The 13,115-nt window shown below is 45.5% G+C and overlaps 1 long non-coding RNA gene across 1 annotated transcript; it reads left to right on the plus strand.

Annotated features, from left to right (window-relative positions):
* The first annotated feature begins 1,290 nt into the window (after positions 1 to 1,290).
* On the plus strand, positions 1,291 to 2,079 carry LOC115542722 (uncharacterized). The gene is made up of 2 exons (XR_003976607.1): positions 1,291 to 1,362; positions 1,443 to 2,079. It is a non-coding gene; the product is annotated as an uncharacterized LOC115542722 (long non-coding RNA).
* The last annotated feature ends 11,036 nt before the right edge of the window (positions 2,080 to 13,115 follow it).

A 13,115-nucleotide genomic window follows, 5' to 3' on the forward strand; every position in this document is an offset into this window, starting at 1 on the left:
TCTCCATTCTACCTGATGTTCGGGCAAGAACCCAGGCTGCCGGTTGATTTTCTCTTGGGTAGAGTCTAAGACCCTGTGGGTGGCGAGGTCCACGAGTGGATCCAAGAACATCAAAACCGGCTCCAGCTTGCCTTTGACGGGGCCCGGGAAAGGTTGAAGGTGGCGGCAGAGCGCAGAAGGAGGAATCATGATAATCATGTTCGGGATGACCCACTAAAGGTGGGGCAGTTGGTGTGGCTGCGCGATCATAGTGCAAGGGGGCGCCACAAGATACAGGATCTGTGGGGCCCTGTGGTGTACCGAGTCGTAAAGGCACCCCGAGAAGGTGGTCCAGTGTACACCATCGCACCGATGGACGACCAAACCAAAGTTCGGCAGGTCCATCGAACACTGTTGAAAGCCGTTGCCGGAGCTGCCCCTCAGGGTAGTGCATTGCCCCCTTGTCCACCCCCTCTTGACCGGCCTCGGTCAGAAGATGAGTTGCCGTTTGACGGAGACTTGTTTATGTTGGGGCCGGAGACCCCTGTTTCTGCCCCTGCTCGCACAGCCGTGGTGACTCAAACCACCCCTCGGTTGCTGCTCCCACCACCTGACTCTGCTGGGTCAGAGTCGTCAAGCGCTCCCTCGACTGCAGTGGCAGATCCACCCTCCATTTCCCTGGCCGTTCCATCCGCCAGTTATGCGGCTGAAAGTGAAGTACGCCGGTCAGCCAGGTCGACGGCTGGCCAGCACCCAAACCTCTATCATCTTCCGCGACCTGTAGGAAACTTGGCATCTGGGGCTGCAAATCCCCCTGGTCCAGTGTCAAATGCCGTTACTGCGCTCTTTAGGCCGTGGAGTTAGTTGGGTGATCCTCTGGATCAGTTGTGCCATCGTCGGGACGACGATGAAGTCAATGGGGGTAGAATGTAGCAGGATGGGCCTTTAATTAGTGCTGCAGTACCGGCCTATCACTGTTGGGTGCGCTGCCTATAAAGGTGGGTGGTTGTGCACTGGGAGCACTCTTGCCTGGGAGCTCCTGGCTACCCCGCCTCCTGTTGTCACCGAAACCTGATCGCCTCACCTGATCGCCTTTTAGTTGGATCGTGCAGCTCGCCGTTGTTTGCTATGTAGTGGTTGTGTGCATCTGTGTACCTTCTAAACTTTGCACAAGTCCTCAACATTGGCTTCCACCCCTCAGGCAGTTCATTGGCCGGGTCTTCCCTCTCCCGTATCGACCCCAGTTGTAGGGCGTGCGAGTGTTTCCTCCTCTACCTGTTGCAGCGGGGAGCGATCAGCTGTAAATCGAATTGCACTTGTAATGGTGTTGCTCGCTACAAGTGATCCCCTTCCTCCCCTTTGATGTTCATTCAACTCCTGACGGTATGTGGATAAGATGACGCTAACCCAAGTTATTACAGTTGTTGTTCAGCCTCTAGAACAAATATATTTTTCTATGGCAGGGTTGACGTGTGTGTGGGCGGTTTCTGCCAGCACGTCCCCCCCCCTCTTCACGCTGCTGTTGGCCGGCTGCCGTTTTGTCCACTGGTTATATAGCCAACACATCGATCCTACTCTGCATCTCCTACTGTGCTGTACCTGCCACCGAGTATGGTGATTGCTGCCTCACCCTAAGTCTCATTATCTTGATCCATTCATTTAACCGACTTCCAACTGATCTTATTGATGATATTATTTGTGTTTTGTGGGTTGCTTTGCATGGTTGTTTTGGTTTAATTCGTTTTCTTAGTTATTTTGGTTTGGCTTAATTGCTTTATTTATCCATGATATTATTTGTGTTTTGTGGGTTGCTTTGCATGTTTGTTTTGGTTTAATTCGTTTTCTTAGTTATTTTGGTTTGGCTTAATTGCTTTACTTATTCATTTGGATTTATCAGTTTGGATAAATCTCCTTTACTTATGATTTAAACCCCATTTAGTTATTTGCTCTTCGCTTTTTGTGTATTTTGTGTGTGTGTGTGTGTGTGTGTGTGTGTGTGTGTGTGTGTGTGTGTGTGTTCGCTTTAGTGTGTTTGTGTGAACATATTTTATTGAAGTCATGTTTAAAGATTACATATATTAATTAAAGGAATTGAATTTGTATGCTGGACCCAGTCTCAAGCTTTCATTAGTGAACGAACTTGTGTGCTTAACTTAGGTTAATCTAACTCTCCAGGTGAAATTCCTGGGGTGGCGTTGTTGGCAACATGTCACTAGTTCTTTAACTGAACTACACCATATTGTTTCCCCGACCGCGGAATGCCACAAAAGGGTGGGTGATGTGAATTAGTTTAGTCTATGCTATTTCTGATGACATGTGTCAACAACATTTATGAATGGTTTCTTCTCCACGTAATGGACAACACCATATAAGGTTTTATGATTTTGTAGATAAGTTAAAGACTACAAACATGGCCACTTTGCCATTCCGCTAAAGCCAAGACAGACCAAAGGATTACCTGGATAAAACTAGAACATGTAGGCGTGGCTTATTTACCATTCCGCCCACTCCCAATATAAACTGTTTGTTTACCTGTGTTTGAGAGATGCTTAAAGGAGCATTTCACCGGTGGAGGCATGAATATGTATTGAAATTGGATCCTATATGTAGTGGAATAATAAAATAAAATTCTAATTTGGTGCAGTCTTGACCAAGAAAAGGCAGAAAGTGACTTTTTGGCGCTTGTGGATTGAATACAACAACTCCCACCATGCACAGCTTCGCTGGCGGCCACTCCCGCTGATCATCTCCGCCTATCGGACACCTACTTGTTCCATCTACTAATGGAACAAATCAGAGTGGAGCTTGACCCGACGTCACTGGCAGAGAGTAGTGACGCTTGCACAGAAGCATACGGCCGACATCTTTCTTTATTCTGGGTGGAAATAGTAACATAGTTACGCAATTAAATGCGTTTATGTAAAAAAATTTAACGAGAAATGTGCATTTTAATTTCATAATGTTCGCTCATTGAATGTGAAGGATGTTTGGTTTGATAGTTATGACGAAGAGGGAACGCTCCATTCACTTGCATGGACAGCGTCTCTGGTTGCTAAGCAACCTCAACGTCTTGGCGGACTATGTGCTGATCAACACTACGAATGCTGGAAACACACCAGACACACCATGTGAAGTTATTTAACCCGATTATTGTTATTTATTTAATCTATTTAATCTAACCCGATCTAAACTCTATCATGCACCCAAATACGGCGGCGTTTGGGTTTCCTACCTCGGACTCCTAAATCCAGCGCAGCCACAGGCGCGTTGGCGCGTTGAACCATTTTTGTGACACACAATGATCAAGCTTCAAGTTAGGCACGTTACACGCGTTTGGTGTGGCCGTAGCCCGTGTCCACCAAAAGCGTTTATTTATGCGGTTTCGCCCCGCTTCGTGTGGACGGGGCCAAGAAGGCGAACACACGTGACCAAGACGGGGAGACAGCGCCAGGCGACTTACGCCACTATCTGCCAATGGATCGTGGATGCCTGGGCTGATATAACAGTCTCAACTGTGGTCTAAGCTTTCACGAAGGCAGGAATAATCACTGAACTGCCAGGCAACAGCAGCGACACTGACTCGGATAATGACGAGAGGGATCCGGGCATGTTGGATGCCGTACTCGCCCAACTGTTCAATTCGGACACACAAGAATTCGAGGGATTCGTAGACGGGGAATGAACTGAAAAAGTGAGCTTATTGTTAAGAGATATTAATATTGATCAGATATTGATGAGATATTGTTAATATGCACATTAACGTTTGAACATCGTTACCATGGGAGTGACTGGAGTTGTCAGAACGCTTAATAAAGTTTGACTTTATCTGACTGTTTTGTGGACATTCCCTTTAGCACAGCTCGGTCTAGTCGATGCATAACGCAACCCCAGTCAAACGTTTGACTGCAGTATCTTCTATTCTATGCGCCTTTATAATCCGGTGCGCCCTATACATGAAAACAGTTCTAAAATAGGCCATTCATCAAAGGTGCGCCTTATAATCCGGTGTGCCTTATAGTGCGGAAAATACTGTAGTCCTCATTTGTATTTCTTTCGAAATGGTGAACTTCTACGTCAGATCCAGTACCCTCCGCCAATGTACTTCAGTTTTATCAACAGCCTCTGTTATCTTAGCTTCAGACGCTGTGGATGTTAGTTTCTGCTGGTGAAGTCCCACCCACTGGCACTGCTCTAATAGGTCTGTAGCGTCAGTGGGTCCCACCCCCTAGAGGGGGGTGGGACTAGTGGTTGTAGTCTTACGAGAATCATCCCCTCTTACACTTCCTGTTTTCTTGTACGCAAAAATCGTCATATTGCGTCATTAAAAACAGGAAGTGTTGGAGATCTATACGGATCTCTCCAGTCTCTCCAGAAAATAAGGGAATGATGCTAGACCATCCAAAAATATGCGGGGGGTTCTAAAAATACAAAGCTTATGTGAAATGGGTGAAGTTGCCCTTTAATGAACCACCTCCAGAACTCAAGCTTGTTTACCTTGTGTCTCAGTTAGAATAAACCATGTGTTGAACATTTACCACTCTCCGAGTCATAGAGGAGGCACGAGACCATCATACCACAAAGAATCAAAATAGTTTTTCATAAATTGGGGAGCAAGCCCGGAAGACCTCGATCTGGACAACTCAACTCGGCGAGCCTTGTATTCTCAGTCAACAGCCGGCACAGGTAAGCAGAGCCTTTTGAAATCTGTTGTAGTGTTGACTGGGTTATACATGGTAAGCCAGTTTTGTCTGTCTGACCCATTCTCTTAAAACAACCTGGCGTGTGGTATAATACGTGTTATAGTGTCGACGGAGTGATAAATTCCAGGACGGTTGTTTATAAGAGGGTGTGGTTAGCCCTCGGACTTCGAGTGACGACTCAATGGTAAACTGGCTTGGTAGCCTTTACACGCCTATGTGATGAAGAGACTTCATGGGCTGGGAGATTGAGTTTGTTTGTATTGTTGCATGGTGGGTCACTTCACCCATGCAACATTTATTCCTAATCATCCCTTCTTCTACGTCATCTTATAAACATTGATGCCACTTTCAAATTTAAAGTGCCCGGAGTTTGGCTAGGCATTGGAGGAAATTTGTTAGTCAAATGCAACATTGCACTTCCTCTTCTGAAGTGAAAGTGAGACATGGAAACCAGGTCGTTCATGTAGACGTGTGTGGACGACTGGTTTTGAACAACAATTTAATTGCGATAATGTCCAAAAGTAGATTAATCTGAGTGGTTTTAAATAAAGTGTTACCAAAGCGAAAGTCCCCTCAGTGACGTGTGTGTGTGTGTGTGTGTGTGTGTGTGTGTGTGTGTGTGTGTGTGTGTGTGTGTGCGCGTGCGTGTGCTCTTTCAGTCCGACGCCCGGCCCGCCGGCCTCATGGAGGAGGACCCCGCCCGGCTACCCTCCCACCTGCGTGAGTCTCACCTGCGCCACAGACAGACAGACAGACAGACAGACAAGCACACACGCACCTGCGTACTCATGCATACACGCAGGCACACAAGTACACGCTGACACAAACACATGGGTACTTACACAGAAACGTACACATAACCATACACAAACCGACAAACTTGCTGACACGTACACACTGACACACACACACACATACGTACACGCAGACAAGCATACAAACATACACATGAATGCGTTCAGTATACGCTGACATACACCTGCATCATCACACAAACGCACACACACACACATATGCATTGCCTCTGGTCTGCAGAGGTGTTCAACCATATCTGGGGGTGGTTGACGCTGGCCTGTGTTTATACAGTAGAGAGGTCCACTCCTCCACGGCTGGCCCAACGTCAGAATGGACCTGGGCCCCGTTTCCCGAAAGCATCGATAGCCTAAGTGGATCGTGAAGTGCGTCATACGAGCATCTTCCTGAAAGGATCGTTGGTAACGAACGTCACGAAATCAGTGGCGTCACCAGCGGACATTCCGTGTATTGAATGCGTTTCATTCAAACCCATCCAATACCACGGAATGTCCAGCTAGCGCGATTTCGCAACCAAAAACAATGGTTACCGCCCATATATTACTCATAGACAGAGACGTGCGGTGAAGTCCATGTCTGGTGAGGCACTGACTTTTTCAGAGTCAGATTTACAAATATATGAACCCAATTGTTATATAGTAGAAAAGGCGATTTCTCGTAGCACAACCACACAGCCAGTCTTTTCGGCTGAGTTACTTTCTGTCCTGTTGTTTGAAGCAACCCGTTAAGCTCCGGCTTTGGTCTTCCATCATTTATTCCCTCTTTTTTTGATTGAAAGTTCAGTTTTGAGAGATTTTTGAGCTTGGCTATTGAATCATTATCTTCCATGTTTGCAGTCAGAAATGTTTTTTTTTTAAATAAACAAACAGATGTAGTGCACCTGACTGCTTAAAATAAGTTAACAGAAGCATCCTGTAAACACTGTGGGGTCACGCATACGCCCCCTTCAGTGATGCAGAGGTACTGGCTGCCTCATTTCATGCTTTTTCAGCGCGGTTTTATGTCAGATCAGCATATTTAGTCTTGCTGCAAGACTAAATATGTTATACACATGCATCCAGGGCTGTAGTGGAGGGTAAACGCACGTAAACTCCGTTTACGCACCTCTTGAATTTAGGAAATAGCGTTTATGCACCTCTAAATAGCGTTTACGCACCTCTAAGTGGCGTTTGCGCACCTCAAAGTTCCCTGTGCCTTGTATTCTGCCGTTGGAATAATCGAAAATAAATTTGGTATCATTTTAAAACACCTAAGACAAAGTTCCATATTGTTGAACAAATAAACGCTGTAATCTGAATCATTTTCATCTGCACTGTAGGCCTATGCTATTATGGTCTGTGACCCCCCAATCAGTGCCTTGCGGCTGCGGCGGCGACACCAATCAGGATCCAGGAAAATATGTAAACAGGAAGTATGTAAACACATGTGCCGTGTTCCAATACCAGGGCCGTGTTCCAATACCCGTACTGTCCGTTTGAGTACGCAGTACGTTCCAATTCAGATCCGGCGAAAAGAAGTATACTTCAAGGACCCGGATGCCGTACTCAAAATGGGCTAATCGTGAAGTGTGGATCGAAGGACACTCTCCGTACTCAACGGCAGCCATCTTAGCTACGTAGCGGAAGAGGCGGAGCCAGGCTGAGCCAAAGTCGGCGCATTAATAGAGTCATTTTGTAGTTTTTATAGTTTCTATAGCTTTTTATAGCTGCTAGGTGTAAAGAGTTCACCGTTCAAAGCGGGATGTTTATTGCGGGGGAGGTGCCGCGGCGGCAGTCGTGATCGTAAATAATCCGGTAAGTGCACCACGGAGTACTCGATTTGGAACAGCACTCACATCTGACAAAATTACCGTACTCAAGTGAGTACGGTAATTTTTCAGATGGGGACTCTCTAAATCGACGCCACTTCGACCTGGGCGGGACTTTACGTCCTACGTCACTCGCTATGGGTGTGCATGTGTGCGCGTAGCCGTTTGTCTCAGGGATCTGTGCACGAACTCCCTTGCAAGACTACAGGAAGGACTACGAGCGTCAGTGTCGTACGCGATGGAGGGTGGGTGACATTCCTAGAGTCTGTGATGATAGGCTATATTTCTACAAATGACTTACTATTAGCGATTAACATGACGAAACAACACAAACTAAGCTAACATTAGACTATAGCCATACCAGATAACGCCATACCAGCTAACCCTAACTATTTCTATTAAACTATGAACTATTTTGCAACAGGCAATTGTGTGTTGGTGTGTCTTATTGCTTCCCACGTCCGCGACTGCGTCTGCATCTTTCCCACTCCTGGCTAATAGTTTCAGCTTTTGTACTGTATATCAGAAATGATCACCCTGTACCACACTGCTGACTTGTTGATGTTTTGTGAGCACTCACGCATTTCGTTAGGTATCTTAAGTTTCCTACTGGAGTCATCAAAACTTTGGACTTTATTGTAAGAAATATTGTGTTGCAAAAACACTTTGTGTCTTATCCTTAGCGTTAGTTAATGAAGCTAGCTTCATTAAAGAATCGAACCCCTTATCCCCGCGTTAATGAGTTGTTCTCTGACCACTAACCCATCAGGTCTTAGTACATGCGATTCAAGAGTTAACCACTTGACAATCTTTAAACTTCGGTTGCCTAGAAATTGTAAAGACAGTGATGTGTGTACATTGTGCGAGTATCCGTCACTCGCGATGTATGTGCAGTCCAAAATGAAAGAAAAAACCTTGCATCACTAGGGAATCGAACCCCCAATCATCAGTTGGTCGTTGGTAACTGTAAACAAAGAGATCGCATTTTGTTTAACTGCTAACTAACAAACGGGTTTATATTTGCATGCAAATCAGGTTTCTGTGTGTAGCCGGTGATACTAGCCAGTATCAATACCCCACAATCAGGAACTGGCATCACTTATTCTGACAATGTTTGGCTCAACCGATACGTGTGAGTCTAGCTTTCCTCATATGAATGCCATCAGAACAAGGGCACGTTGCTCCATGACCTATGAGAAGCAGCATGAGTATCTCAGGATGAGCCAAACTAGGCAAACAAGGCAGTGCAATCTTCCTCACTGACTCACTGGCTCAAAATGTCTCATATGTACAGTAGTTCTGTTTTGTAATTCTTAATACGTGTCCAAAATATGTGAGAACAAAATCTTTAATAATGATACGATTAAAAGTGAAGAAGGAAGGAATGCGTCTGACAAGTTTATTCCATGTAGTAGTACTATATATATTAAGTTAACACTACTTTAAGTACGATTTATTTGCAGCGATTCATTCACGTAGTTTTACTCTGTGTGGCCCATGTACCCCCAGTGGTTTTCCTTTTCGGCCAACTTGATAAGGAGGTTGAATAGCCCTGCCATAGACACTAAAAGCCAAAACCTTTCTCACATGCACATCCATCGCGAGTGACGGCTACGTGCACACATGCACACCCATAGCGAGTGACGTAGGACGTAAAGTCCCTCCCAGTTCAAAGTGGCGTCGATCAGAGAGTCCCTTTTCAGATGTGAGTGCTGTTCCAAATCGAGTACTCCGTGGTGCACTTACCGGAAATTACGGTCACGACTGCTAAATAATATTTTAATTAAATTCGGGCGGTTGGCGGTTAAACCAATAAAAATAAGAATATTTATAAATATTTTTATTTTATAAAGGCCTATTATAAATATTTTTATTTTATTATTTATTTTCTTTAAAGTTATTTTCCCAGCAAACTGGCCTGTTCCCCTAGAGGAACCGTATGGTGAATCCAAGTTGAAACAACTTGCCCCAAGGTTCAGACTTGATGACAGAAAAATTCTTGAAGGCTATAGGGATTTTAAGGATAACTCAAGCATCATTCCAGAAAACCTTGCACCACTCCTGAATATCGACCATCTCATTCCAGTAAGCACTGCTGAGTGTGAGAGGGGGTTCAGCTTAATGAACATCATAGTGTGCCCCCTGAGATGCAGTCTGCCCTTGGTCACAGTGTCGTCCTTGATGTTTATTCAACTGAATGGCCCACCACTCACAAAGTTCAATCCAACACGTATGTGAAGCACAGGTGAGCCATGAACCCCAGAACACGCCCCTGCAAGGCAGGACCTGACGTGGAGGACAAGGAGGCCCTCTGGGCACTACTGTGAAAAGCATGCATACTAATACACACACATACACACATGCCATAGATAGATAGTTCTTAATCTACACATACTTGTCTTTACTGTTGAAATTTGAATAACTTGAATAAACTACAAACACATTCATTGACTGTCATTGATTGATTTAATATGACTTTAATTGATAACATAATGGAATATAAAGCCTGGCTAGCCTTAAAGAGTCGCAACACTTTGCGTTGCGTTGTGTCGAGGTCGGTCTGTTCACAAAATTCATAGTTTACCCACCTCTAATTTGACCACTGCAGCCCTGGTTAGCCCCATAAGTCATGACATGACACAATGGCTATATCATCCTAGCTGCCTGCTAGTAAAACTTAATTTGTGAAACAAATTACAGAAACTGTCACAGAAAGTGGACCAGCAGCAACAACCCCCTCATTCTCCTCCGATGCAGACTTGAGACAAGGTAAGCTTAGTTCAACATGAAAGCAGAAATAAACTATTTTGACTTGAATGACTGTAGCAACAGGGTGTTTGAGTGTGTTAGCCTAACATACTCAAACACCCTTTTGCTACAGTTGCTACATAGTAGATGGAAGCTTCCCTTTCTGCCATGATTGTATTTAGCACTCGTTCACCACAGATATTGATGAATTCATTTTGTGTGTCAGGATTCAGATAGTTAGCCTCTCATCTTAATTATTGCTTAACACTGTTAGGCAATAATTAAGATGAGAGGCTAATTCGTTAATTATATCCTTCATGCTCCTACAGAGAGGCCTGCTGTTGTAGATAAAGAAGATGTGATAGAGGATGATGGAAGTGATGAGCAAAGAGAAGAAGGCAGTGTACATGAAGGTTGCATTCAGCATGGAGAGGAGGATAGAGAAGAAGGCAGTGTACATGAAGGTTGCATTCAGCATGGAGAGGATGATAGAGAAGAAGGCAGTGTACATGAAGGTTGCATTCAGCATGGAGAGGAGGATAGAGAGAGGACATTAGAGGAAATGAAAAATAGGCAGGGCGAAGTAGAACAGTTCTTTCCAGAGGATCCAGGTTTATGGCCAGAGGGGTTAACTAAGCAACAGAGAGAAATAATAGTATGTGCACTAGCAAGTAAAGATGCCGAAGAAAGTAACAAATTCCCACCTACAGATATGGAGGGGAAACCATTTCCCTTGTATCTTCAATTTGCAAAGTCAGCTAATGGCCGTGAGAAAATCAAAAGAGATTGGCTTATACACAGTGAGACTGCCAAGGCTTTTTATTCCATCCCATGCCTACTGTTGTCTCATGAGCTGTCAACGTCATCCAAAAGTACCCTGAACAGCAAGGATGGATTAAAGTACACAAAATGGCGCAACATGTACCAAAAATTACCAGAACACGAGACAGGCACGGCTCATAAACAGTGCTATTTGAAATGGAAAAACCTCCAGCACTCACTTTTGACAGCCAGTGGAGTTGATAGTCACCTTCAGGAACAGATGCAAAGTGAAATAGAAAAGAATAGACTGCTTCTGGAGAGGCTTTTGGATGTGACCCTTCATTTGGCATCAAGAAACCTTGCTTTCAGAGGCAATACTGTTGACTTAGATGATGTCCATAATGGGAATTGTCTTGGCACATTTGAGTTGCTGGCCCGTTTTGATCACATTTTACATGACCACTTGGAGATGATAAGGCAACATAAAAAAGGAACAAGATGAACAAACCATCTGAATCCTGACACACAAAATGAATTCATCAATATCTGTGGTGAACGAGTGCTAAATACAATCATGGCAGAAAGGGAAGCTTCCATCTACTATTCCATAATATGTGACTCAACCCCAGACATGTCACACACTGAACAGAATGTCTTATTGATCCGATAGACACATCAAGATGGAGAAGTTTGGAAGATAACAGAAAGATTCTGCCAATTTAAAGACTTCTTTAAAAAGACAGGCAGAGAAATTGCTGAGATGATTTGTGAGGTTCTACAAGCCAGAGGCATACCATTAGAAGAATTTAGAGGGCAAGGGTGCGACAATGGAGCCGATATGTCTGGAAAGGTTAAAGGAGTGCAGGCCAATATTTTAAACGCTAATCAATTTGCTTTGTACTCCCCGTGTGCTGCTCATACTCTCAATTTGGTGGGAGTACATGCAGCTCAGTCAAGCACTGAAGTGGCGGCATTTTTTGTCTTTGTTAATCTGCTTCACAACTTCTTCAGTCCAAGTCCAGAGTGATGGGCAATCCTCAAGCAAGAAACTGGATGCTCACTTCATCGTCCCTCGGACACTAGGTGGAGTGCTAAAATTGCTGCCGTAAAAGCCGTGGCCACTATATTCTATATTCCTCTATTCTGGTGGCACTGGAACGTGTTGAAAGCACATGCAATCTGACAAATGATGCCAAATCAGAGGCTAAAACTTTAAAAACCTATTTCCACACCTTTGATGCAGTGATTTTGCTTACTGCGTGGGTTAAAGTGCTACAGTCAATCGAACATCGCAACCTGATTCTTCAGACAGGTAATCTATCCCTGGAAATGCAGGCAGCAAACATTAAAGCACCACAGGAGGAAATGCAGGCTATGCGGGGTGAATGGGACTCTCTTCTTGCTGAGGCCGAGATTCACAACCTCATCATCCTCATCATCATCATCCTCATCGTCATCCGCTTATCCGGGGTCGGGTCGCGGGGGGAGCAGCTCAAGCAGGGGGCCCCAGACTTCCCTTTCCTGGGCCACATTGACCAGCTCTGACGGGGGGATCCCGAGGCGTTCCCAGGCCAGTGTTGAGATATAATCTCTCCACCTAGTCCTGGGTCTTCCCCGAGGTCTCCTCCCCACTGGACGTGCCTGAAACACCTCCCAAGGAAGGCGCCCAGTGGGCATCCTTACCAGATGCCCGAACCACCTCAGCTGACTCCTTTCTAAGTAAAGGAGCAGCGGCTCTAATCCGAGTTCCTCACGGATGGCTGAGCTTCTCACCCTATCCCTAAGGGAGACGCCAGCCACCCTTCTGAGAAAACTCATCTCGGCCGCTTGTACCCGCGATCTCGTCCTTTCGGTCATCACCCAGCCCTCATGACCATAGGTGAGGATAGGAACGAAGATCGACCGGTAGATCGAGAGCTTTGCCTTGCGGCTCAGCTCTCTTTTCGTTACAACGGTGCGGTAAAGCGAACGCAATACCGCCCCCGCTGCTCCGATTCTCCGGCCAATCTCACGCTCCATAGTACCCTCACTCGCGAACAAGACCCCGAGGTACTTGAACTCCTTCACCTGGGCTAAGGACTCATTTCCTACCCGGAGTAAGCAATCCACCGGTTTCCTGCTAAGAGTCATGGCCTCAGATTTAGCGGTGCTGATCCTCATCCCAGCCGCTTCACACTCGGCCGCCAGCCGATCCAGTGAGTGCTGAAGGTCACAGGCCGATGATCCAATGAGGACCACATCATCTGCAAAAAGCAGTGACGAGATCCTCAGACCACCGAACTGCAACCCCTCCCCACCACGACTAC

Source organism: Gadus morhua, chromosome 4 (assembly GCF_902167405.1).
Source record: "Gadus morhua chromosome 4, gadMor3.0, whole genome shotgun sequence".
Lineage (NCBI taxonomy): Eukaryota > Metazoa > Chordata > Actinopteri > Gadiformes > Gadidae > Gadus > Gadus morhua.